Here is a 24,288-nt window from a genome sequence, read left to right on the forward strand (position 1 = left end):
AGCTCTTCTCCTTCATGGCGTTGCAAATAAAAATACAAATCTATAATACCCTGTACTACAGTAGTGGTGTAGGGTATAAAGATATTGAAACATTTTGATTTCATGGTTTTATCCCCTGGCCGCGTAACTATAGCTGAACTGCAATCCATAATCGTTGGAGACATACGCAGATAGGTGTTATTCAACATCCAATCCATTTTCAACATTTGAGCCACAAGATCTTTCAAGTTGTCTAATATACTTTGACTATCGTTAGCAGTAATAATGTGAGATATATACAAATATATGCATGTTTTTCAAGTTCTCGTCAAGCTTCGGAACCAAGCGTTCAGCAACATAGGCGGATATACTTACCTTAATAAGAAAATGGTACCCCTCATTGAGGCAACCTCAATCATACAAATTACATTAGAATAAACTTTTAAGCAGACTCAAGTTTCGTATAAATACATAAAAAAAACCGTTTAAACATTTCAGGTATATTTGTTGAACAAATTCTTACAACAAAATTATTCCTCATTTGGCTTTTGTTTAAACAAACTTGAACCTGCTGTGTGTAATCCTGAAAATTCGCCTTCAAATATGCACAGAAACTTGTGTGTGTGTGTGTGTGGCAATATTAACACTCACACTGATTTATAAACTCTCGCACCATAGCGCCAGAGTATGGGAGCAGTAGATGAAAAGAGTCTGCCAGTGAGCATGAGAGAAAGGGAGGGTGGGAGAGAGAGAGAGAGAGAGAGAGAGGTTGACTAGGGTATGGGCAGAGCTTCTGATGTTTCGGTTACAGTGTCTGTTATTATAATTTTTATCATAAAACATTAGCATCATTTCCGAAATTATGTAAATTAAGCAAAACGATGGTGTAACGAGCGTTTTAAGTTTCCGTCTTTTAATTTCCGCACAGCATCATAAGCATATTTTTTTGGGCACACTCCCAGCAAACAGCAACAATAACAACAAACAGCTACCAGCAGCCCAAAGCAGGGACGAAGTCCACGAACACCACCTCCACCTTCGTTGAACCAACAGCCAACAGCGCGACGGCGTTTGTGACTACGATGCCTCGGTCTTGGTCTATAGTGTGTGACTAAAGTGACAGAAGCAAAAAAAAAAACGGAGAAAATTCCACATTGGCCTGTCAGTCTGTATGCCCGTCTGCCTCTGTCTGTCCAAGTGTCTGTGTATTCAAGTTATGAGGCGCAGCCACCCGGCGATTACAAATTCAAATGTCTGTTCGGTAAAACCTTAACACCCTCGTTTTGCGTTTTCATCTGGAGGATGTTTGGAAGTTCTTTTCATTCGATAGCTGGCTTTTTGTGCCCGTTTTGTGCTTTTTGTGGGTTTTTGTTTTCTGTTCACTGCCATGTGATATTAAAATGCGTGCTCAACTACAATTTGTTTAGTTTCAGAATTTTTTGACTGGTTGGCAGGAGCAGAGGCATGAGGCCTTAGCTGTGGCAGCAGGCTCTGTCTCTGTGTTGTTAGGGCTTCCACTGCACTCATACTGGTGGCTCGCGAAAAGTTGGCTATAAAATTATTACGAATAAATATGTTTAAGCCACTGACAGTCTGACATGGTACTTTGGTGGCGCGTGCATAAGTAGGGAAAAGATGCCATTTCCCCGAAAAACAAAGAAAAATGTGGAAAGGCTACCACCATGCGCCACCAGTACCAGCAGCCAGCAGTCAGCTAGTGGAGGGAATTAGTTTAGTAATGCAACATTCGGTGTTTAGCGGAAGTTTCACGGCTTTCGGCAGACTTGTGCTGACTTTAAGCGGCTTTTCAACTTTACTGAGCACAGAGCACTTTGCAGTTTATGTTGCCGCCTGGCAGGCTGTAAGGCATTCGGGTGTTTGTTCCAGCTTGACACTGTATCTTGCGACTGTGGGTTAGTGTTGGTGAGCCTGTGGTAAGTGCATGTCTCTGGCAGGCCGGCAAAGGCCAGCAGTCCAGGTATGGGTCAGGTTTGACTTGGCTTTGATTTCGATTTCAGCTCTCTCGCTCTCTCTCACCCTCTCTCTTCTATCACACACCGAAAAACTGATAGAAGTCGGGACTACTGGAATTTTCTTATTAAAGCGATGGCCTTTGTTTTCGTCTTATTCATTTTTCATAACGTTTACTTTCACTCTGCGGGGGTCTGTGTGCCACACTTCCTGTGCCGTCGCATCGTTGGCTGTGCTGTTGTTTCTTCGTAGCTGCTGTTGGGGAAGCTACTTTGTGGTTGCCATGTTATAAACTGTGGCATTTAAGACAATTAGAAACCCTGCTGATGTGTCTTTTTTTTCAGAGCATTCTGTTTTTTCTTCTTCTTATTTTTGGTTGTCTAAACGCAACAAAGCCCCTAAATGGTTCATAGGTAGGACGATCGCTGCATTGTGATTTTGCCGGATACAGGACGACGGCAAACAAATTATTTAAATAAATGAAAGCACAACATAAACGCTGACGGCAGTTTTATTTAATAGAATTTTTTGTATACTGGCATTTCAGCAATGGCAGTAGCTTGGGAGTAGCTTTAAAAGCCATCACATTCAAAGGAAATTTTAGACAAAACAGAATCGAAGTATAAATTCCGTTTAGTTTGAGTTATGCTTTATTACTTAATTTCAAACAATATTATTATTAATTTAATTAAAATGGTTGTATTTTTATTTCATTTCAAGTATTTTGTAGAGGAGAAGCCGACAGGAGTAAATTGGGCATTAATCATTGACATAACATTTTTGTGGGAAGCAATAAGTGGAACCTTTACTGATTTCGTTGGCAAAAAAAAATATTTGCCATTTTCTGATAAAAAAAAAGAATTAAAACCGCATTAAGATCAGCCGGGACGAACTTTGGTTGACCAGCACCACGGAAATATGTGTAACAGCTGGAAAATGATGGTCTGATTAACACTATATACTTTAGTAGCTTCGTCTATGGTAAAATTAATTTTCTTTTGTTGCAAAACCAGAAACTCTTTAATGGAAAAAATGCCTTTGATAGCCGCAAACGATCGTTCGCTTACCAGACCAAAAATTATTCTCTTGGGTATCTCCTAATGGAGAGAAAGAGTGAGTCTTTGAGCGTATGGACCAATAAAAGAAGTGATGGGAAAAATTAATCACACTATTACACATTACTGTGTACGTAGGCAAGAAAATAATCCCACGCAAGCCAATGGGCTTGCAAATTGTGTGTTTGTCACTAGTATAGAATCACACACACCCAACATTTTGTTCTTTTGACTAAACAGAGAGCAATCAGTTACTGGCTATTAGTATGCTGAACAGCTCGGTAGAGTGCTAATGGTAAACTCGGATGGTGACAGTGAAAATGCTGGTATGTCCAATGACAAAGGTACAAGAAAACACAACCAGAATTTCTAAGGCACATACATTGTGACTTAGAAGAAGTCAAATCGAGAAATAGGTTATATGCGAGCTATATAAAGTTACGGATTGAATTGAAGAAATCATTTTGAAAAATTTCACTTAAATCGAGAAAAATTGTGCTCATTAGGGGCTAAAGAAGTGATATCGGTGGATTGGTTAATATGTAGGCTATATTTAAATCTGAACCGATATGGTCCATTTGCAATCCCCAACGAACCACACATTTTAATTCCAATTTTAATATTATCCTTCGTTTCTATTTCAAAACTGGTGTCGTTTGTTTTAGTTACGCCAGTGTCGAGGTAGATGAAGTTGCCGACTATCTCAAAATTGTATTTCCCAACTGTCTCCATTTTCTTAACCTGATCGGTCTTACAGGGCTATGTGGGAGTCAATATCATCCACTTTTTCTTATCTCTATTTATTGCCAAACTTTCGTTGATTCTCTTTCGATATCTTCAAAAGCAGCGATTGCTTCCTTCGGTGAACGACCTTTAATATCAATGTCGTCGGCATAGGCAAGTAGCATATTTTCTCTTGTGAGTAGTGTGCCATGCCTATTCACACCTGATTATACAAGATGCAGGTGTGATTAGGCATGGCACAGTACTCCTGCAGGATATTTAAGAGATCACACGATAGGCTGTCTCCTTGTCTGAAACCTCCTTCGGTATTAAATGGTTCGGAGATATTGCTTCCTATTCTTATTGAGGAAGATACCAAACTCAAACATGGCTTGAAATACCTTTGAACGTCTATGGGTATCGAAAGCGGCTTTGCAGTCAATAAAGATATGGTAGGTGTTGATTTGTCCTTCTCGGGTCCTTACCGGATTTGGGTCACTGTGACTATCTGGTCAAGGGTGGATTTGCCAAGGAAGTTTACATCACGAAATTTAGCTATATGAAACGATTTATTTTGTTTTTTTGCGTGTAGCCAACTAGAAAGGTCGCTAAATTGACAACATTGGTTTCAACCTTAGTTTCCAATAGGTTTTCTCTATGAGTTCTAGGTTCAAAAACCACAAATGAGCAAGCTATGAACTGTAGGCCAACAGACGGGAACCGAAGAACACTATGATTAGGGCTCTCAAAAACTGGAAATATTCACCAAATGTGTTTTTTCTGTGAGTTATCCGACTGTATGCATGCAATTATTCTGTAATCCATAAATACTCTCCATTCTAACAAGATTCATTGGTAGCCTTTTACATTTCGGGATTGTACAACCCTTGTGTTGCAATCTGTTAACTGACAGCTCGTAAGGGTAAAGATTGAAATTGTCGAGGTTATACGTACTCAGAACGTTTTGATATACTAACGCTGTTTGTGTTGTTTACAGCAATTTAAGAGATTCGTCTCGCCCAAAAAAAATGGAATTAAATCGTAAAAACTTTGTTACAACTACCGACGTGGATTAACTCAACAACAGTGCATCGATGATGTTAATACAATTTTAACGGATGGAGCTCCATCAAGGACCAGTGTTTATCGTTGGTATAATGAATTCAACCGAGGTCGTAGTTCACTCCAAGACGAATATCTTGAAACTCGTCCAAAATCAGTTGTCGTTCCAAAAACCTTTGATGCTGTGATATTGCACGATCCTTATATGACCTATCGTTAGATTGAGACAATTTTAGGTATTAGTGGGATCAGCATACATTCAATATTACAAGAACATCTGACCATAAAAAAAATTTGTTCTCGTTGGATCCCACACAACTTGTCAATCGCTCAAAAAAGGCTAGTGTCGATTGGTCGAAGGAAATGCTCAAAAAATTCGATCGCGGTTCTTCAAAACACGTCTATGACATCATAACAGGTGATGAATCGTGGATTTACGCGCATGAGCCCGAAAGTAAAAAGCAGTCGACTGTATGGGTGTTTCAAGATGAGCCAAATCTAACAAAAGTTGCGCACGATGGACTTCCAAGCAAATGATCGCCTTTTTTCGGAAAAATTGGATATGTCACAATCGTACAATCGTACAAGAAAACGCTGAACAGTCAATTCTGAGTGGTACATAACTAAATCTTTGCCAGTTGTCTTCCACAAAATCAGGAAAACCAACCGCCGAAGACGGATCACTCTTCACTACGACAATGCGAGCTCTCATAAATGGACTCAAACAACTGCATTTTTATACCCACCACCGAAGGATGGGGGCATATTCATTTTGTCATTCCGTTTGCAACACATCGAAATATCCATTTCTGACCCCATAAAGTATATATACATATTCTTGATCAGCGTACAGATCTAAGACGTTCTAGACATGTCCGTCCGTCTGTCCGTCTGTCTGTTGAAATCACTCTACAGTCTTCAAAAATAGAGATATTGAGCTGAAACTCTGCACAGATTTTTTTTTTTTTTTTTTTGTCCATAAGCAGGTTAAGTTCGAAGATGGGCTATATCGGACTATATCTTGATATAGCCTCAAACAGACCGATTTATGGTCTCAGGCCCATAAAAACCACATTTATTATCCGATTTTGCTGAAATTTAAGACAGTGAGTTGTGTAAGGCTCTTCGATATCCTTCATCAATTTGGCCAAGATCGGTCCAGATTTGGAGATAGCTACCATATAGACCGATCCTCCGATTTAGGGTCTTAATCCCATAAAAGCCACATTTATTATCCGATTTTGCTGAAATTCGGGACAATGAGTTGTGTTAGGCCATTCGATCGGTTCAGATCTGGCTAAAGCTGCCTTAAAGAACGATCTCTCGATTAGAAGCCAGATTTCCAGATTTGGATATAGCTGCCATATAGACCTATCTTTCCATTTAGGGTTTTGGGCCCATAAAAGGCGCATTTATTGTCCGATGGCGCCGAAATTTGAGACAGTGAGTTGTGTTAGGCCCTTCGACATTCTTTTGCAATTTGGCTCAGATCGGTCCAGATTTGGATATAGCTGCCATATAGACCGATATCTCCATCCGATTTCACTGAAATTTGACACAGTTACTTACGTTAGGCTTTTCAACAACCGTGTCGTATATGACTTTGATCGGTTTATTTTTAGATATAGCTACTAAAAGGACCAATATTTTGTTATACACAATTGAACAATGACTTGTACTTATTAGTGTTTGGCCCAAAACGGAACATATTTCGATATAGCTGCTATGGGGCATAAGGTATGCATTTTTTACCGGATTTTGACGAAAGGTGGTTTACATATATACCCGAGGTGGTGGGTATCCGTAGTTCGGCCCGCGCCGAACTTAACGCCTTTTCACTTTTTTATGTCAACTTTTTTAAAAACAGTTTCAAGAAAAAGTAAACCAAAAAAATGTGTACGGAATTTGGTCGAAATTCGAATTTAAGCAAATTTTGAATTCGACAACTTAGCCTGCTTACACAATGTGGTGTAGGTTATCGGCTTTGCCAGACTTTAGCCCCTCCAGAAAAATGTATCTGAATATAAAAGTTTGGCTGAATATAAGTGAGAGTTTATTTGAATATAATTTAACTTGAGATTACTGGCTCCTTCGAAAAGCCAGTTCTACAAATGTTGGTTCTTCAAATATTTGCTTTTCTTCCAATTCTTCCCAGAAAGACTACTTTTTCACAGTTTAGATGTTCTACCTATTCCCTGTAAATAAAAATGTGAGAATAAATGCTAAAACAATTTTGAATTGCTTGTTTGAAAATGTTTATATGCCTTCGGAAGAAAATTTCAAAACTAATTTCAAAGAATATAAAGATTTTAAATTCCAGGTAAGGCCATTGCTTTTCCTAACAATTATGATGGAAATTTTCCATATTTTGTCACAGTTTTGGTTTCATGTGTGTTCTAGGAATTATTGATTTTCCGGCAATCGGAATTGGTTGTGCATGTATGGGTTCATGCGTGTAGTCGTTGACTCACTCACACGCTGTCACACAACCAGTATACGCCAGTGTGTTAAGATAGACAAAACTTTTTGGGCAATGCTACTCAACTAAAAGGAAAACGAAGCTTAACTGGGAAGAACTATGAGCCGGTGCATCAACAACTACTTAACCACTTTATGACGTTTTTGTAGGGAACTTTTTTCTTTGAACATTTGAGAGGATTTCTGTGTACAAGTCGACATGAACACGGTTGTCTCTGTTGGTTTGGCACATTGCAATGCAAGGATGTACCCAAGCAGAGTGTTTATTTCAACACACTCACATTACCATTATGCCCCAAACACACACACACACACACACATACATAAAATCTCATATTTAGTGCATCTAAAGCTGGCAACATTTGAATATTAAAACTAGAAAATTTATGGTTGATAGTCGGAACAAGACCATAGAGTCATTTATTTTCAGGAACAGTACAGGCAGTACAAAGAGACAAAAGGCCAAATGAAAATTCGTACTTTTTGTTGAAAGAGGCATCGAAGATATCCAATTTTTGAAGTTTAATAAATATGTGAACATTTCTTTACAGTTTGTGTTATGAAAAAGATTTTTACTTAAATTTATCACAGAATTACATTTATAATAAAAAAGAAGGAATCGAGGAAACTAAAACGAACAATAAGCTGAATATAAGAGTATTAATTTTGGTAAATATAAAGACACGAACTATACATTTGTTAAGGTGCTTTAAATACTTTTAAGAGAATATTTAAAGAATATTAAACATTTGTCTGTATAAACTTATTTCGGTAACTCATAACCAAACTGTTAAACCGGTTACTATTATTCAAATGTAGCTCGAACAGGACTATAACTGATTTTTTTTTTCCTTTTTTAAGGACTGCGGATAATTACTATGGACGTACACGCGGTCATTGCTCAATCGTAAGCATATAGAGCGATCGATATTGCCACGATATATACCGAAGTTTCACTTACGGATAATTCAATTGAATTAGGGTTAAGGTTGTTAACCAATATATGCTTTGGAAAAATTGGAAAGTATTTCTTATATAAAATCAAACTAACTTTTATTAAAGTTTCGACATTATTGCGAACGTAGCTAAGGACATTTATGATTTCTATCATTCCAAAATTAAATGCACTTTGAAAGTAATACAAAACGAAAAAAATGCAAAAAAAAAACACACAAAAAAGAAACAAAAGAACGAAAAAGTTTCATATACAAAATCTGTGTGACTTAATGTAAAAAGTTTGTTAAGTTTTATGTACATCCTAGCAGTGCACACAAACGAACCGAAGCGAACAAGAACAAAATTCCTCCTCTGCTCTGGCAGAACAACCATCTGTTGTTGTTGTTGTTGCTGGAGCTATGGCTAAATTACAATTAGTTTGTTCGATACGAAAACTATGAAGTTTATGAAATCTTGCTCCAAATATGTTGCAATATTAAGCACATTTTTGGACTTAAGTGTATTCTGTTCGCAACGTTTTATTGATCACAAGAAAAATGTTTCATCAAAAAGTCTTTGTCCTCGCTCACACACACACACACACACACAGCGGCATACGTACGCACCCATGCTATATGCATGCAAATTGCAAAAGTTGCAAGCTGTGCTTGTGTGTCTGTGTGTGTTCGGCCGTTATAAATCTCTTTTTCGTTTTCATTATGGTGACTACAACAACAACAACAACAGCAACAAAAGCATCCGGAGTAAGAGAAGGGACCTTTGTAAAATGTTTTGTGAATTGTTTCGTTTTATTACTTTATCGGCATCTTCTTCTTCTTCGTTTTCAAACTACAGCCCGAACAGCTGTGTATGTATGTGTCTTGCAAGAAAGGCCTTTCTTACTCCATGCCCTTGTGCTCTCATATTCCATTTGGAATTTTGTTTTGTTTATGCTGCTCATGCTGAGGATGCTTTTGGTGTTATTTAGTCCTTTCCTCTATTTGGCTGTTTGACTCGTTTGCTCCTCTTTTCGCTACACACTCATGCATGATGACATTGATAAATGATATCCAAAGCTGGCGCGTACTTGCTTGGTTACCCCTTTGTTGATTTTCCTCCCAGGGATTGTTTAAAGCATGAGGGGGTGCACAAGGTTGCACAATAGCAACAACAAAAAAAAACTATTGATTGCTTGGAGTGAATTGCACATTCAATTGTTGTTGCAGATAGCATGCATGTATCCCTTGTTGATTGTCTTTTTTAGGCTAGCAAGCCATGACATTAAAGAAATGAAGTTCGTATTAAAATATTGTAATTTGAATATTTTTCATATTACTTTTAACAACCAAAAACTATAATTTGTAGTTGATCTTAATAGAAGCACATATTTTTACAATTCTGAATTGACAAAGTAAAATTTGAATTATAAACAAAAAACAAGTAAAAGCGTGCTAAGTTCGGCCGGGCCGAATGTTATATTGTATAACCTCCACCATGGTGTGTCGAGCTCTCTTCACGGTATCTCTTCTTAGGAACAATATCAAGTTATTGAAACAATATCAAGTTATGGTTCATTTCGGACCATAATTGAACTGAATATTGGAGACCATAGTAGAAGTCATTGTGTGAAATTTCAGCCAAATCTAGTAAGAATTGCGCACTTTGAGGAAGTAAAATAGGGAGATCGGTTTATAGGGGAGATGGATTAGGCTATAAACCAATTCATACCATATTCGACACGTATATTAAAGGTCATGGGAGAAGCCGTTGTACAAAATTTCAGCCAAATCGCATAATACTTGCGCTCGGTTTATAAGGCAGCTATATGAGGGTATGGACCGATTTGAACTATTCGTAGCACATTTGTTGAAAGTCATAACAAATCACGTCATGCTAAATTTCAGCCAAATGGGATAATAATTGCGCCCTCTAGTGGCTCAAGAAGTCAAGACCCCAGATCGGTTTATATGGCAGCTATACCAGGATATGGACCGACTTGAACCATATTTAGCACTTCTGTTGAAAGTCATAACAAAACACCTTATGCTAAATTTCAGCCATATCGGATAATAATTGCGCCTCTAGTGGCTCAAGAAATCGAAACCCTAGACCGGTTTATATGACAGCTATATCAGGCTATGGACCGATTTGAACTATTCTTACCACAGTTGTCGGATATCATAACGAAACACCTCATGCAAAATTTCAGCCATATCGGATAATAATTGCGTCCTCTAGTGGCTCAAGAAGTCAAGACCCCAGATCGGTTTATATGGCAGCCATATCAGGTTATGAACCGATTTGAAGTATTCTTAACACAGTTGATGGAAGTCATAACAAAATACGTCGTGCAAAATTTCAGCCAAATTGGATAGGAATTGCGCACTCTAGACGCTCAAGAAGTCAAGACCCAAGATCGGTTTATATGGCAGCTATGCCAGGATATGGACCGACTTGAACCATACTTAACACAGTTATTGCAAGTCATAACAAATCACGTCATGCGAAATTTCATCCACATTGGATAATAATTACGTCCTCTAGTGGCTCAAGAAGTCAAGATCCCAGATCTGTTTATATGGCAACTATATTAAAACGTGGACCGAGATAGCCCATTTGCAATAGAAACCGATCTACACTAATACAAAGTATTTGTGCAAAATTTCATGCGGCTGGCTTTACTCCTTTGAAAGTTAGTGTGCTTTCGATAGACAGACCGATGGACATGGCTAGATCGACATAAAATGTCACGACGATCAAGAATATTTATACCTTATGGGGCCTCAGACGAATATTTCGAGGAGTTACAAACAGAATGACGAAATTAGTATACCCCCATCTTATGGTGGAGGGTATACAAAATGAAAAGCTTCTCTACCTGGTTATTCCGTTCATGCCCCCATACTTGAGCCCCGCAAAATAGGATTGCCTTAGCGGCTGCGTTACATTTTTTCATACTGTTAGATATCTGGATTCAACCGTTGTAAATGTAGTGGAGCTACGTGAAGTTCATTGCAATTTTCACAGACTGTAGCTTGTCCGAGAGATGATTCTTGAAAGACAGGTTATAAGTGAGATCCACACCCAAATATTTATGCTCATTGACAACTTCTAATCTTCCGCCAGTTCCACTACCATTTCTGAAGATGACAATTTTAGATTTCGTTAAGTTTAGACTTAGGCTCCAAAGAGAGCAATATTCCCATAGCTCATCGACTGTAATTCCACAGGGGAGTCCAATAAAAGGACTATGTCATCGGCATACATTAACAGCCTAATTTCGACATCCCCACTTCGAACACCTGTGGGAAAAACATCGTGTAGATCATTTAAATACAGCGCGAACAAAACTGGACTGGAGTAAACACCCTTGGCTAACCCCCTGAGTGACCTCAAAAGGCTCAGATAATGATGAAATGTCCCATACCTGACTCGTAGTGTCGCTATATATAAGTCGCAATATATTAATGACCTTCGTAGGAAGTCCCATTCTGGCTAGTTTATAAAACAATGGGTTTCGCGGTATCATGTCAAAAGCGGCACAGACGTCAACAAAAAAAGCATATGTGTTCTTTTTATTTCTCCAGTTCAAATGGATAATATTTATAAGATTGAATATGTTATCGTTCGTCGAATAACCACCTCTAAACCCTGCCTGGTATTCATTGAAAATCTGATTCTGCTCTATCCACCAATTAATACGGTTGAACACTACACCAGTGGATATCTTATAAAGCGTATCCAGTAAAGACAACCCTCTGTAATTAGCCTCTTCATTAACATCGTTCTTTTTGTGCAAAGCAACAATAATAGATCTACGGAAGGAGAATGGAATAGTCTCGCAGAGGAAAATACAGTTCAGTAGATGAAAAACTTTCCGTAGAAATTGTGCAGGAGCGTATTTATAATATTCGAAAGGGATTCTATCAATACCCGGCGCCTTGTTACTTTTGGTATTCCCAAGTACATATAACAATTCATGCATCCCGAAGGGGCCATCAACAAAAGGGTCGGTGTGTAGTGGGAGCGTTCAGTTCATATCAGTCGAAAGAAAGGCACTTGACAATAACCCGCTAAAATATGCGCGAAATTAACTGGCAGTTACGTTTGTACCAATCCTAAGGGGTCTGTCCTTCAACTTGTTTGCCAATTCCCACCGGTCTGACGAATTCTTGACGCTGTTCAATGTCGGAGTTGTACAATTCAAACTTCTTCCTAATACAGAGTCTCGTATAAAAGATCTGCTTGTCTCCTGCAGTCCTTATTGTCGAATCTGCGATAGCAGATGTTTGATCATACGCCTCCTGGCAGATTCGCATTGAGCATCAAGCGATTCTTGGGCTCGAAAAAGCGTTTATCCGCTGATATCCCGGCTGCACTTTATATTTTGGATTTAAGAGTGCAACCGAATTATTAGAGTTATTTCTGCACCTACCCTTTTTATATTAGTCCACGATGTTACATAGCCTGAAGTTTTTTCATCTCTTATTTCAAACTCAAAACTCTTCATTAAGTGTATATTACAATATTGGGAATAATTACACTTTTTATTTCGGTAACTTTTAATGATTTGATATCATCACCTATCATATCAAATCCTAACCATCACTTAATCTCCTACCAAAAAGTGTTTAAAGGGTTCAGCCAAAGCCAAAGTTTATAAATATTAGATTTTGAAAAAGGTAAAAGTTTACCAAATTTTTCCCTTGCCACCCAAGACTAAGGCATTGATCAGAACTGTTACTCAACTGAATTACTTACATGATCAACTTGTACTCCATGGCGTTGTTGAATGGGGTTATTTTCCACAGTAAGGAAAGTAACTTTAAGCCAACATGCACTTTGCAGTGTAGGTTGTGATTTCCACACCTGTATGGTGGGTGTGCTATTAATGGCGTTGGGCGTATGGCAGATATCTTTGTGTTGTAACAGTAAAGCCATAATGGCCATAGCTACCAATCACTATCCCTTCAGCCATCTTTTGCTGCTGGCCACAAAGAAAATTCCTCAACTAACAATGTCTCCGCGGCACAAAAAAAGTTTTTGTTTGTCGTTTTTCTTCAGATGGTTTTGTTTGGTTAGACTTGATTTCAGTAGTAGATGGGTCTTGCAGCACTTGCTGCATCGAATGCTTTGGAAAAAAACTAAGTTTGCAGTTATTGTTCAAATTTCTTAGCACTTCCTATGCCGGCCGGTCGGCAGCATGACTGAGCGGGTGTCACTGGCCGGGTGGGTGTTCACTGCAAGTCGACAAGCAATTTTACAACTGGCCAACACACAAAAGACAATAAATTGCTACTAAGAAATGGAGAAATTGATAGGATTTCACTTTAAGAGATAGGATAAAATCAATATTGAAGCATTGACAGTAGAACGACAACAAAGTCAACAAGGAAAGATGCCAAAGGAGATGGTATGATGAGTTCAATAACTGGTCATAGAAGGCAACGTTATCAGAGATTGTCAACTGCTAGTAATAGGAAAACATGCAATCGAACAAGTTCAAGTAATTTGTACGTTTGGCTCGGTCAAACCCGGGGTTCTCACCACTATGATTTCTGCTAAAAATTCAAACAAATTATTTCAGCTGAAATGTGGGTTATTTTGAAGGAATAAAATCGGCAAGTTAATGAGGCGTCTAGAGTACGAAGAAGATAGTGGAGGCCACCATAGCGCAGAGGTTAGCATGCCCGCCTATGACGCTGAAAGCCTGGGTTCTAATCCAGGCGAGACCATCAAAAAAAAAGTTCTGCGTTGGTCTTCCCCTCCTAATGCTGGCCGCATTTGTGAGGTACTATGCCATGTAAAACTTCTCTCCAAAGAGGTATCGCACTGCGGCACGCCGTTCGAACTCGGCCATAAAAAGGAGGCCCCTTATCATTGAGCTTAAAACTTGAATCTGACTGCACTCATTGATATGTGAGAAGTTTGCCCCTGTTCCTTAGTGGAATGTTCATGGGCAAAATTTGTTTGTTTTGTTGTAGAGTCCGAAGAAGTCAAATGCGAGAGTGGGTTGATGTGGGAAATTTTTCCCATCACCACCAAATTTCATCAAATGTGACGTTCAATGTTTAACAAGAAATCGAGTCTGGGAATCGGTTTTTACGAGAGCTACATTTATTTATCGACTTACCAGGGCCGTACTTCGTCTGCCAATTAAAGGGCATATATTTTTCACTCACAAAACTTAGAAATGTAGGTTGTCTGGGGGGTTCAAGAAATACATTGACATATTCATTACAGAGCTTATATCATTTGTATTCTTCATCACTTTAAAAGTGTAGGAAGATTTAACAATCCGTCCGAATTGTAATCATGCTTCAAATTTTATGTGATTATAATTTCATTTTAGAACCTTTCTATCAGATTGCGACGAAATTTGAACAAGTGAGTAATATACCATATATGGTTAACATTGATCAATATAGCTATCATCGAAACCGATCTCACAAAGAGAATTAATTACACGATATCGACGAATCGAATCGAGATCGAACTATGTTTGAATATAGCTGTATAAGGACTATTGCTGCTCATGCTGATCTGAAATTCTTCTTCGGCTCCCCTTAACCGCCAATGGTTTCGTGACTTTAGCTGCTGCAATTTTCTCACGCAATGACGTAGCTCAAGACAGCCACAGTTGCTTAAAAGACTTGGTAAAGAATTGTGATTTAGATTTTCCCTAAATAGGTTTATTGATTAAAACACCCTACCTTCTACTATTACTACTACTGCTTATTGAATTTTTCACCATTTAAAGAACTTTAGTCAAAATCAAAGAATAAACTTATCTATTTTCGCTATCTACTCAACAATACCTATGCCTTTGGGAGTTATTGACAACTCGGCCGATTACACTTCTTTCTCACTCACTCGCTCTCTCTCTCTCTCCCTCTGACGCTGACTCTCAGTTGGTTTGCTAATGGAAAAAAGTCAGCGACATCTTTGAATGAAAATGAAGTACAAAGGCACTATGTGGCAAATGAGAATAGAACGGAAAGAAGCGTAAAGAGGGAGGGATAAACTTTTCGATTCCGTTCGTGAGTCCCTTAAGTTGAATTTGTTTGAAAGTCAATGTAGTGACAATTCAACCGTACACAATTTTCATTCTTTACTTAGATTTCGTTTTTTTTTTTCTTCGTCTTTTTGCCACTCTGCTTCAGCTTTTCTTCTCTATCCCTTTTTTTTGTTGTTCAATGTTCCATCCACTTCCTATGTATTTGCTTTTGAAGAAAATGAATTGACTGGAGTTTATTATCTTGCCAAGCCATAAGGGGATGGGTAAGCCTTTCGGGAGATGGTTCAATGCATTGCAAAAGGAGCAAAAAAAAAAAAAAAACAAAAACCAAGAGAAATCACAGGAAAGGGCAGCAAGCAAAAAAACATCCATGAAAAAATATGTACTTTCCAATGTTTTAAGAGTGATTTGTTCCACAATATTATTTGTAATGTATCCTTGTCTCTGGCTGCATCTTCTATGCTCGGTTGGTTGCTTGGTTGGATGGCTGTTGCCTTCCCCACTGCCGTCAGAAAACCAGTCACCGAAGAGGAACCAGAAAACATATTTCCCTTGTTCGGCTGTGCCACAATGGAATGCACTATTTTAACATGGCTCTTTGGAACTGTTGCATTGTTGCCGGAATTCTTAAGTTTTTTCTTCGCCTTCATCCACATCTTCCTCTTCTTCAACTTTGTTCTATTTTGAATTATAGTTTTCTGCACTATGCAGTTGCCGTTTTTTTTTTTTTTTTTTTTGTGAGGCTCTTGTCGGTTGCTCTGTGGCAGCAGTACCAGATCAAATGTCAACAAAGTTGTCGTCACGTTAAGCAAAAACTGCAAGAATATATTTAGGGCCAAGGCGAGAAGACTGGCAAGAGATTGCCCCATCTTGTTTGCATTTGTTATTTGTACAGATTTCTTGTGTTATGGCCAAATGTGTATGTGCGAGTGTGTGTGTGTGTGAAAACCCCTTGTCTTTGAAAATACCAAACGATAGTCTTTTAGTTTAGATTTGGCCAAGAAATTGCAAAATAAAGTGTTGCTGATTGTGTTAAAGGCCAAATCAACATGTTTCCGGCTACAAATGATCGGCCAACAAACAAAAAGCTGAAGTTTAAACACGAACTGAAAACGATTCTGTCACTACTCTCTCCTCTCTCTCTCTCTCTGGCCAAGGAAATTGTAACAAATTGTGAAATGAACTCTGGCAAAACGAAACAATCGCAATAACCCTTCTCAACTTAAACGATAATGGTGGCAAATCAAAATAAGTCCATCCAAATACAGTGAGTTGCCATTGTGTGAGTTGAACTTTGACACAACAAAGAGAAAATGATATCCTTTTGTTTTCCCATCGTATTGTTGCTGACACATACAAATGAGTATAGGACTTTCTAAGCCATCTTTCCGGTAAAAGAACCATACATACACCTGAAGATAAAAATATAATGGAAATGACGAACAAACAAATATTGAAGGAAAAAAAAAGGAAACAGCAACAACAACATTCAATTTACCATGGACACATTGTTTAGTTTTTGAAAGTGGCTCACTTTTGAAGGCGTTGCCCAAACAACCACGGGCATTGTTGACTGCCATCTGGATACGTGGTTCTCATGGTTGTCCCAAGGACATGTTGCCTTCGTCACCAAATCAAAGTGTCTATTAACTAAAATTGACATGACTTTTGAAATGGCTTTCCATTCATCCAAAGCCGAAATAGAGGCCTTTCAAAGCCATTGCTGACAATTAGCTTGGCTCTCGCTTCTCTTTTACAAATACCATTACACCATGTAACATAATGAGGATTCTAGCAGCCACAAAGAGAACAAAAAAAAATGCCGTCAATAAACTTGGATAACCCGAAGCCTTTCGGGTCGACGCAGTCCGAGTTAAGGGCGTGGGCAGCGAATGCGCATGGTTAGAAATTTAAACACTCCCATATGTACCGATCTCCTGATTTGACTTCTTGAGCCCTAACAAGTGTAATTTTTGTCCGATTTGGGTGAAATTTTGCACGTGGTGTGACTTCCACCAACTGTGCCAAGTTCGGCCCGAATCGGTCCATAACCAAATATAGGTCCCATATAAACTGATCTCCCGATTTGACTTCTTGTGCCCTAACAAGTGGAATTTTTGTCCGATTTGGCTGAAATTTTGCATGTGGTTTTCTGTTATGACTTCCAACATCTGTGTCATATACGTTTGGAATCGGTCTATAAGCTGATATAGCTACCATGTAAACCGTCCTCTCGATCATCCTTGTTTAGTTCCTAGAAGCTTTAATTTTTGCTGGTTTGACAGAAGTTTGGTATATATAAAATTCAATTTGTGTTTGATTGTATGTTTGTTTGTTTGTTTGCTCCGTATAGACTCAAAAACGGTTGAACCGATTACCTTGAAATTTTCACATATTGTGTAGGTTGGTCTGGAAGGAAACATAGGCTATATAATTTTTTGATATCGGAAGGGGATGGACCCTCCCCCTTACCCCGAAAGTACTACCCAAAAATAAAAGTGGACCGATCGGGACAATATGGGATTCAAAATAAAAGGTATTCAAGAGTAGAGTACGAATTTCATAAAAATAATTGGGTCCAAGTACCTGGGGGCCGCACTAGCCACAAAACCGCTTAAAATATGTTTATTTGACGATCTTGAGAATATAGGACTCAAATGAAAGGTATTCGGGAGAAGATTACGAATATGGTCACGAAGTAGGAATAGGCATTATAATTTGTTGCTAATGGAAGGGTGCGGACCCTCCCCCGTTACCCTAAAAACACCACCCAAAATCAAAAGTGGACCGATCGGGACAATATGGCTATCAAATGATTAGATTAGGCTACAATGGCACGAATTCGATGTCCGCATTCAGGGCGAAGTGTCCCCACCCTAAAAAGGTATTAGAGAGTTAAAGAAGGCGCTGCGGACCGGGCCCTGTTCGGTTAGTGTAGAATAAAATTATGCGTTTAAACCAGATTTATTTTGTGTAATTTTTTAGCAGAATCCATGGTGGTGGGTTCCCAAGATTCGGCCCTGCCAAACTTAGCACATTTTTACTTGTTTTGGATATTTTGGCTATAACAGCCAAACCATTGATGTTTTCGATCGAATACTAATAAAAAATTCGCAGCCAAGACAATAGCTAAGAATTTATCATCCGATTTCGGTGAAATTTGAAACAGCAAGTTGTGGAAACAGTGAGTTTCTTAAGGCATCCGGACATCCGACTCAAATATGGTTCAGATCGGACGCATTTATTACTTTTTACTTTTTTACTTCTTTCGTTTTGTTCAATATTTATTTTGAAAATTAGGGAAAATTCATTTAAAGCGAAGGGTGCTTTTTTAAGAGCTATTGGAAAGTTAAAAACAAACACATAAAACTCAGAAAAATGAATTTTTATTTAAACCGATAGTACGGTCCATTTAATTTAATATTTGAAGATTATGTCATGCAAATGTTGACCGTGACTGCGCCTCAAATGGTCCATCCACTTAGTCCAATTTAGGCATACTTTTTTAAACATTTCGGCCGGTATCTCACGAATAAATGCTTCTATGTTGTCTTCCGATGCGTCAATTGAAGCGGGCTTGTCTGTATAGACGTCAGCTTCAACATGGACCCACAAAAAATGGTCGAATGGCGTTAAATTGCACGATCAAGGCGGCCAATTGATCGTTCCCGAACGTGAAATAATATGTTCACCGAACTCGCCTCTCAATAAGTCCCTTGTTAAGCGTGCTGTGTGGCATGTGCCATCGTCTTGTTGAAATCACAGGTCATGCAAGTCAAGCCCCTTGCATTTAGGGCAAAAAAAGTTGGATATCATCTCACGGTAGCGTTCACCATTCACAGTTTCGTTACGATTCGCATCATCTTTGAAGAAGTACGGTCCAATGATGCCACCAGCCGATAAACCGCACCAAAATGTGACTTTTTCTGGATGCATTTGTAGCTCTTGCCATGCTCCTGGCTGATCTTCACTCCAAAATCATCAATTCTACTTATTTACGTACCCATTGAGCCAAAAATGAGCTTCATCGTTTAATGGAAGCAGCGCGCGATGAACTTTCTTAACAGAGCACACATTTTGATAATAAAATTCAATATTTTGCAAACGTTGTTCGTTTGGAAGACGATTCAGACCAAACTGAAGATGTTTGACAGTGAAACAAGTGTTGCCAAAAAATAATAGCTACAAAATCACCCTTTATAACAAAAATCGGTCAAATCTGAAAAAATTTGTTATGTGGAGGGTCAAGAAGCAAATTCGGTAATGGTAAACTTCAGTCAAATTGAAAAAATATTAAGGCTCAAAGAGCGAAATCTGGGGATTTTGGGATATGCTCCATTTGCAATCACCAATGACCTGTATTGAAAAAATATCTCTACAAAATTTAAGGCTGAGAGCTTTTTTCGCTCGTACGCTCATTATTTCGATAGATGGGGGACTCATGGATGGACTAAGAATGTGAAAAAATCAGGAATATTTATCAATTGGGGTTGGAAATCGATTTTTTGGGGCGATACGAGAAAAAATATTCTTCCCTTCATTTGGCGGTGAGTACAAAAAAGATTTTCCGCCTTAAGTTTTCGCCTTGGCCAAAAATGTTGAAAATGGGGACTGTCCCGACAGTTATTGGGCTAGATCTATTCCGCGACACATTTTTACAACAGCTCTATCCTATTACATAAAATATGATGGGAAGATGGGATCTAATTATTCCTAATCCTTTGCAAAACTCACTCCCATAATCTGAAATTTAACGCTGATACTGCTGTAAAAGAGATTCCGTTGCAATAAAGCTAGCTACTGAATTAATAAATATTCCAATGGGAAATCTCGTCCTCTAATTTATTTAGTTTTATTGCTTTGTCTATTAATTATAGTTTTTTTACGAACTAAATTTTACCCTTAGAAATGAATATAAAGAAACATGTCGCAAACTGATTTTTCCCCTTTGGTTACCTTTGAGGACAAATGGGACGTATATGTCCCGTCAGTATAGAAAGTGTAATGGTAAAGGTATATCATCACACCAATTTATGTGAAAAGTTGCTGATAGAGGAGGCATTGTCGCCAATAATACTAAAATTCTAGCTCCCTAGCCTATCAAGTCTTCGAAATAAAGACATTTTTAATTAATGAAAAAAATAATGCAAATTTTTGTGTTTGACATCTTACCAAAACGAAGCGGGATAATAATATTCAAGGTTTGTTACCGAATTTTATACCCTCATTGGTTCTCTATCGATTAAATGCATATTTTCAAAAATCCATTAATAAATGTGGATTTCAGAGCATATATAAGAAAGAAACGGCGGCAGCATTTTGCTACTTCATTTCTGGCTATTTGAACTCACAAACACCGTTTCTCTGTGTGAAACTAGATCTTCATTTTGTTGCACAGTGTTTCAGCTGTGCTAGGACATACAATTACCTTGGTGGCAATCTGCCGGATATATCAACTCGACATTTGTTCAAATTCACACCATTAACAAACAAATCGTCTTGGTGGGAAATAGATTTAATATAAATAATCACACATACACCCACTAAAATATCGACGTTACTCGCACCGCGCTGCAGTTGAGTTCACGTGCCGTGTGTGTGAAGGGCGGTGAAGCCACCTGTGACTATAAAAAATAACAGTTGCCACCCCCAAAAACAAGCAGTGATTGAGTGTCGGACGCTGGTCTTTCAGTGTCTGGCACCGCTGACAGGCCAGAGTGACAAATTTACGACGTGAAACCCGTGACCTGTAACTTTGTGAACGGACAGATTGATTGCTCGCACACACATTTATTTAAATTTCAAAAATGCCAGCCAGCGAAGTATTAAAAATTCATTCACATTCACCTTTGCACGTTCTAGCGTTCCTTCCCTCATTCATAGACATTTGCCTTTGGCGCTGCGTTCATATTACGTGCTCCATGCTTAGGCAAAATTGAAAAAAATATAAAAGTCATAACTTTTTTTTTCCAAAACAATTACCTTAAATTAGAAATAATTTTAGTTTAGAAACAATTGAGTAATAATGTTGGGAGAGACTTACATAAATTACGAATGTGGTTTGTTGTGGAGAATATGTACATACTCGTTAGAGCCAAACATCTACTTGCGGTTGATGTCGCTATATCTAGTCTTGGTATTCAAATTCAAAGCGAAACTATGGATACTCTACAGAAATTGGAATATGTTCTCACACTGTGTCTTCCCAACTGTGTAACACACTGTGTCTTCCCAACTGCGTAACTGCAATGGAAGTTTGATATTTGAGCATCAGTTTGGATTGATGAAAATCTGAGTATAAGAGGGGTAATTTTTTGCAACATGTAGCTTTCATCATAAGCGTAGAAAGTCGAAGGTGGCTGTTTCGAAAAAATTATTTTTTTTTATAAATACTTATCCACCACCGTAGGATAGGGGGTATATTCATTTAGTCATTTCGTTTGCAACACATCGAAATATCAATTTCCGACCCTACAAAGTTTATATATTTCGGATCGTCGTAAAATTCTAAGACGATTTAATGATGTGCGTGTGTCTGTCCGTCTGTTGTAATCACTCCAGAGATATTGAGCTGAAATTTGGCACAGATACGTCTTTTTGGTGCACGCTGGTTAAGTTCTTAAACGGGCCAAATCGGACCATATTTGGATATAGCGGCTATATAGACCGATTTTTCGATAAAGGGTCTTACGCCCATAAAAACTTTATTTTTCATTCGATTTTGTGGAAATTTGAAACAGCGGGTAGTTTAAGCCGACATCTGACCTAAATATGGTTTAGATCAGTCCATATTTAGATATAGCTGCCATATAGACCGATCTGCCGACAAAGGGTCTGAAGCCCATAAAAGCTTTATATTTTTAACGATTTCGCTAAAATTTGAAATAGTGAGTAGTTTGAGGCCACCCGTCATCCGACCAAAATATGGGTCGGATCGGACAGTATTTAGATATAGCTGTCATATAGACCGATATACCGGTTAAGGGTCTGGAGCTCATAAAAGCTTTATTTTTATCCGATTTTGTTGAAATTATAAATACAAAATTCAACAATAACTTATATTTATTAGACCACTCAATGTCCGTGCCGAATTTGGGTGCATAATTTATAAAATTTTCACCGGATTGTGGCGAAAGGGGGTTTACATATACACCCGAGATGGTGGGTATCCAAAGTTCGGCCCGGCCGAACTTAATGCCTTTTTACTTGTTTATTATACCCTCCACCATAGGATGGTGGGTACACTTATTTCGTCATCCTGTTTGTAACACCTCGAAATATGCATCTGAGACCCCATAATGTATATATGTTCTTGATCGTCATGTCATTTTAAGTCGATCTAGCCTTGTCCGTCCGCAACATTACACAATGACTTCTACAATGTTCAGCATTCATATATCGTCCAAATCGGACTATAACTTGATATAGCTCCAATAGCACAACAGTTCTTATTTATTATTATGTGTTTGCCTAAAAAGAGATACCGCGCATAGAACTCGACAATGCGATCCATGGTGGAGGGTATATAAGACTCGGCCGGGCGGAACTTGTCATTAAAAGTCAATTTCATTATCTCCGTCAATGTGTCGAAATCCTCATAGCATTATGGATATCAATATCCGCTTAAATTTTGCAATAAGACTTCTCGCTGACGGACAAATTGGTTCATATTAGGGCATAGGTAGTACCTATATACACCGCACCCTCAATAATACTTCTAAAGGTACTTTAAGTTGTAGGTGTAGCAATCTTATCCCGCCGTTTGATTGCAAATGCAAATTTGCCCATGAACATTCCATTAGATAACAGGGGCAAACTTCTCACATATCAATAAGTGCTGTCCGATACAAGCTAAATGATAAGGAAACTATTTTTTAAAGCCAAGTCCGAATGGCTTAGCGCAGTGCGATATCTCTTTGGGGAGAAATTATTCAATAGCATAGTACCTCACAAATGGCGCCTTAACGTTGAAGAGGATAACCACAGGTACAATTTTTGTTGTTGTTCCCGCCAAAATTCGAACCCAGGCGTCATAGACGGACATGGTTACCTTTGGGCTTTGGTGGTCTCCCCTCCATTTGAATTCTTGAGCATTTTGCTATTATACAACTGTTATTTACCGGAGCCATTTTACGAGTTCTTAACACCTAAGCCCTCTCGAAAATAAAAAAAGCAAAAGTGTGCTAAGTTCGGCCGGGCCGAATCTTATATACTCTCCACCATGGATCGCATTTGTCGAGCTCTTGCCAAGGTATCTCTTTTAAGGCAAAAAAAAGATAAAGAAAACAATTGCTATGTTATTGGAACAATATTAAGTTATGGTTCATTTCGGACCATAATTGAACTGAATATTGGAGACCATAGTGGAAGTCATTGTGTAAAATTTCAGCCACATCTAGTAAGAATTGCGCACTTTAGGCTGAAGAAGTAAAATTGGGAGATCGGCTTATAGGGGAGCTGCATTAGGCTATAAACCGATTCATGCCATTTTGGACACGTGTGTTAAAGGCCATAAGAGAAGCCGTTGTACAAAATTTCAGCCAAATCGGATAATAATTGCGCCCTCTAGAGGCTCAAGAAATCAAGATCCCAGATCGGTTTATATAGCAGCTATATCAGGTTATGGACCGATTTCAACCATACTCAGCACAGTTGTTGGAAGTCATAACAAAACACCTTATGCAAATCGGATAGGAATTGCTCCCTGTAGAGGCTCAAGAATTCAAGACCCAAGAAGTCAAGACCCAAGATCGGTTTATATGGCAGCTATAGACGGAGGGACGGACATGGCTAGTTCGACTTAATGTCGAATGTCATGACGAATATTTCGAGTAGTTACATCCTATGGTGGAGGGTATAATATCAAACATTCGCAAAAAATCTAAATATAAATCTAGTGTTTGGTATTTATTGCAGAATTTAAATAATTTTTTTTATGTGCTCATACATAGGTAAATATGACAGAATTTATTTTATCAATTTTATGTCAATAATTTTAGGTGAGGTTTCATGAGAATTTCCCATGTGATGGTGCCATCTGATAATAAGCCATTATCAGATGCCATC

General features: G+C 38.4%; 1 protein-coding gene across 2 annotated transcripts in view; it reads left to right on the forward strand.

The window, feature by feature from the left end:
• LOC106081260 (protein O-mannosyl-transferase TMTC2) overlaps positions 1-24,288 on the forward strand; it is a 209,406-nt gene that overhangs the window by 18,545 nt on the left and 166,573 nt on the right. The window lies entirely within an intron of this gene.

Source organism: Stomoxys calcitrans, chromosome 3 (assembly GCF_963082655.1).
Source record: "Stomoxys calcitrans chromosome 3, idStoCalc2.1, whole genome shotgun sequence".
In the NCBI taxonomy this organism is placed as follows: Eukaryota; Metazoa; Arthropoda; class Insecta; order Diptera; family Muscidae; genus Stomoxys; species Stomoxys calcitrans.